Consider the following 5,210-nt stretch of genomic DNA (forward strand, 5'->3'; position numbering starts at 1 on the left):
TTTTGCATTTGTACATATGTGTGTGCAGATGGCTGGATTACTTTTTCCCCCCTTCGGTACTTTTGAAGGGAATGAAAGAGAGAAGGGCGTGGGGCAGTACTAAGAGGATAGCCATGGGATTGTTTTAAACCTGTAAATTTGGACTAAAACTCGAAAACCTATAACGATCAATTTGAACTAAAAAATATGGTCTGAGCAACTTGAACCAGTTGGATTTAATTATACAACTTGAACATGAATTAACTCTTAACTTAATCTGGTTTAAACTCAAAATGATTTGAGCTCAAGACAACTTAAAATTTAAATTATCAATTCAAATATGTAATGACCCAGACTTGAAGAAAAATTTGGCTTTTAAACTCAAATAGTGTAAATCCAGAACAACTTAAATTCAAATTGAGTAAATCTAGATTTATTCGATACAAAATCAAACTGACAAGCCGAAGAAGAATTTACTTGTTTAGATTATATTATTTACTAAGTAGGAGAAGAGAAGCTAAGCATCACCATCACCATCACCATCACTGCAGTGTTCACCTCGAAGAATTGTCAGATTGTGTTTGGCAGAAGGGGGAATATAGGAAAAACAAAAGGAAAGAGTTTCCTTCCAATATTAATCGATTTGGTAGGTGTTGGGTGGATGATGTTTTTGAGCAGAGAATAACAAAGAAACGACAATAACAACGTTACAGCCTCACCCTCCTCCTACGGGTTAATTCACTGATCTGAATATACACAATTGCATGTGCATGTGCATGTGCATGTGCATGTGCATGTGCATGTGCATGTGCCTGGCCTTAATCTCAATTTGTCACCTTTTTTACTTCAAATCAAAATTAACACTAAAAGGGTTGTCATTGTTTTGTGGAGGTTCTATTTGTTTTTGTCTACTTGACTACTTTAATGGTACTAGTGTTTGGGTTAACATCAATCAGCATTTATATAACTATTTTAAGCTATGTTACCATAATTTCAAGTAAATAACAATAATAAATAAGAAACTTTTCAAACTAAATTATCTTATTAAATTAGAATTTTAATCCAAGCTAAAATGCCAAATTTTATAGCTTTTAGATTTTGCAAATGTAATGTTGGCTCCTATTGTTCCTTAACCCCCATTAGAATGCATATCATTATATCCTTCAATTTGTAATGTTTACATTTGTACGTGATTTTATTATCTAAAATATGATTTATATATTTGAAGTATTGTTGATACTGGATATCAGCAAGGGTAACATACAACGAGATGGTGGTGGTGATAAGGAGGTTAGTTCATCTGTGATAGACAAAGAGCCAAAATTCTTGAGGAAAAGTAGAAACAGGAGATGAGGAGAATGAGTAGGAGGACATGTGCTATTGTAATCTAAGGTTACTAAGAAAGAGGAAGGACACCTCTCTATGTCATGCCCCGGGATACTTATATGCGAGACGTCTCCTTCCTAGCTACATTATGTCACCAAAAATCCCAGGATAAGGTTCCTTGTCATGTACGGCTCCAGTGGTGGAGCCAAAAAAATATTTTGGGGGCCCGAAATTAAATTGTATATTTTTACGATAGTAAAAATATAATTTCACCATTTTAATAATCTATATCTTTATAATTTTAAAGGACTAAATTAATTTTTTATCATTTTGGGAGGGTCAAAGTGAAATTTTACCATTATTAATTTCAAATTCTATAAATTTTAAAGGGCCTAAATGAAAATTTTCATTTTAGGGGGGTTGAGGCCCCTGCCAACCCCATCACTGTACGGCTCTAACATTCTATTTAATGAGGTAACACGAGGTTGTTAGACCTCAATTGTCCTATAGAGGGTTCAACTAGGTAGATAAGGATGGATGATCTCCCCACGAGTGGTAAGGGGCATGCAGTGGCTGGTCATTGAGTAACCATTTAAACAGTATAAGGCGGAGGGCCATTTGTACTTGTCTCTCTAGTTGTTTCCCAAATTTCCACTTGCCCAAGTCAAGATAGGAGTATAACAAGTATAATTTGAGCACCTAAGACCTAAAAATTATGGTGGTAGGAGTATTATGAAGGAAAGTTTCTTTTTAGTATTTTTATTATAATTTAAGTTTATATATTTTATTTATTATAATCTTAACCAATTTGAATATACATTATAACATGATTTCAAAAATATATATTTTATTCCCCAAATATAATGCTATGTTACCTTTTGAATTGTTGTTAAATCAATATGAAATGGAGAAAACCAAGTAAAATAAAAAAATGTTGAAACGAATTAATTGAGGCCTTATATAAAAGCACCAGTTAGTGCTTAAGTGCCATCTCTTGAAAAAGAAAGGTTACCCAATTGTTTAGTTTGAAAGCAAACCTTTTAAATGTTGGAATCATTAAAGCTAATGACTACTTCTGAATTTCCAACCACACTTTCTCTTTGGAAACGTAGCTAAAGAGAGTAGACAAGGATTTAGTCCCTTGGTTAAATAGATTGATAATGATTGTAATTCCTCCCAATTATTTAAATATTCAATTTAACCCCTATTTAAACAATTTTTTTTTACTTTTAACCCTTATACTTTAAATTTTTTATTTTAATCCATAAAATTGAATTTTTGACAGTAGGGGATAAACTTGATTAAACAATGAACAAAGTCAATAAAATAAAAATAAAAAGATCGAACACACAAATTTTACGTGAAAAAATTCCCTAAGAGAGGATAAAAAACTACGGGAAAAGAGAGATTTCACTATAATAAATGAGAGTACAAAAGATGGAGAGAATTAAAAGAAAAACTCAAAGCCCTACAAGAAAAACCATTCGAAACAAAAAAAAAACAAAATTCTTTCAATCTAAATATTTTTTTTATTGTGTAAAACCTAGAGTAACTAAGGCTTATTTAAAGGTTGAAATCCATAGCATAAATGACTACAACAACTCTAGGCTAATCAGAGTTTAAGTAGGAAACTAAAAATATAGTTTAATTGGGAGAAGAAAAGTCAAACTTTTGTCAAAATAAGAGGTATTTTCCTACAAATCTCTACCTTGACTCGTATTTAAACCAACTCCCTTGCGGAGCCCTATTATAGGCTCAACTAATTCTTCGTCGGATACTTACCAAATCTAAGCAATGCTCGAACTCTGAAACTAGAAGGATCTTTGTAAACATGTTGGTCGGTTTGTGTTTTGTGCCAATTTTAAGAATCAGAACATCCCCTTGAATGATCACCTCTCAAACAAAATGATAACGAATGTTTATGTGCTTCTTTCTCTTGTGATGCTTTTGATCTTTGGTGAGATGTATGGAACTTTGACTATCATAATATACGATAGTTACCCCTTTTTCACTTACCAGTTCACTAAACAGGTCCCTTAACTAAATTGCTTCTTTTACTGTTTTTGTAATTGCCATGTATTCTGCTTCAGTAGTCGACAAAGCCACTATAGCTTGAAGTGTCGCTTTCCAACTAATGACACAATTCCCAAAAGTAAATAGGTAACCTGTGAGAGACCTTCTTCTATCTAAATCTCCTACATAATCAGAATCAACATATTCGACTAAACCCTTTTGAGTTCTTCCAAACTCTAAGCATATGTTAGAAGTACCTTATAAATATATAAAAATCCACTTAACTACATGCCAATGTAACTTACCACGATTGGCCATGTATCGACTAGCAACACTAACAATATGTGAAATATCGGGACGAATGCATACCATTGCATACATTAAACTTCCAATTGCACTTAAATAATGTATTTTTAACATGTACCTTTCATCTCATTCATTTTATGGGGAATCTGAAATTGAGAGTTTAAAGTGTGCAGCTAAAGGATTACTTATTGATTTTGCATCTTACATCTCAAATCACTCAAAAATCTTCTTGATGTACTTTTTTTATGATAAAAATAATTTCCCAAAATGCATATCTCTCAAAATTTCCATCCCCAAAATTTTCTTTGCTGCACCTAAATTATTCATCTCGAATTTCGAGTTAAACATGGTTTTAAAATGATCAATTTCAGATGAACTGTTAGTCGCAATTAACATATCATCAACATAAAGAAAAATATATATAAAAGAACCATCATCGAGACATTGTAGATAAACACAACTATTATACTTATTTCGAGAAAAACCAATACTCAACATGAAAGAGTCAAACTTTTTATACCACTGTCGAGGAGACTGCTTCAAACCGTACAAAGACTTTTGTAAGAGACAAACATAATCTTCTTAGCCTTCAAATTTGTAGTATCCTGGTTGTTGCATGTAGATGTCCTCTTTAAGGTTACCGTGAAGGCAAAAAGTCTTTACATCTAACTATTTTAACTCAAGATTATTTGACGCAATAAGGGCCAAAAGCACCCAAATGGACGTATATTTCATAACGGTATAGAAAACATCATAAAAATCAACTCCCTCCACTTGACTGTGGCCCTTTACAACCAGTCTTACCTTGTACCTAATGTCGTTAAGACCCGAACCTTCCTTTTTTTTAAACACCCATATGCAACCAACAATTCTTTTACCGATGGGTGGTTTAACTAGTCTCCAAGTCTCGTTATTTAGAAGCAATTTCATCTCTTCTTCCATTACAACGAGCCATTTGCTAAAATCAGAGGCTTGAATTGCATCATAATAACACGAAGGATTGATTAAATCAATGCTCTCGAAAATACTTAGAACATAAGCCACAAGGTTTCCTTTATAATATTTCTATGGCAGTCAGATTTCTCACCTTTTCCTATCATGAGCAAACTTCTAATTAGTTAACTAAGATGATGAGGGTACCTAATGGTTGGATGGAGCCTTAAACAGATCTAAAATAGCTTCAATCTTACATGAATCAAAATTTTATCGTGTTGCGATGAAGTCGTGTGACTCTTAATCGGGACGAGACCTCTATTCATCACGTCATTACGACGTTGGTCATTTGCTCGTCAAGACATCGCCTATTATTTCGGCTTTTGACTCTACCTTACTCGAAACACTCTGATTTGTTGTGTCTTTAAAAGTAGAAGTATCATTTTCTGATTGAAACATGGTAGATTCATCAAACATAACATATTTGCTAACAATTCTTTTTTTCAAATTTCAAACACCACAACTTAAAACATTTTGTACAGACAAAGTATCCTAGAAAGATGCATTTAACGACCCTTAGTTTGAGTTTTTCTTGGCTAACTTAGTATAAGCAAGACAACTGAAAATTCTAAAATTAGAATAATTAGGAGGAT

The sequence above is a fragment of the Gossypium hirsutum genome, chromosome A03 (genome assembly GCF_007990345.1).
Source record: "Gossypium hirsutum isolate 1008001.06 chromosome A03, Gossypium_hirsutum_v2.1, whole genome shotgun sequence".
Classification (NCBI taxonomy): Eukaryota; Viridiplantae; Streptophyta; class Magnoliopsida; order Malvales; family Malvaceae; genus Gossypium; species Gossypium hirsutum.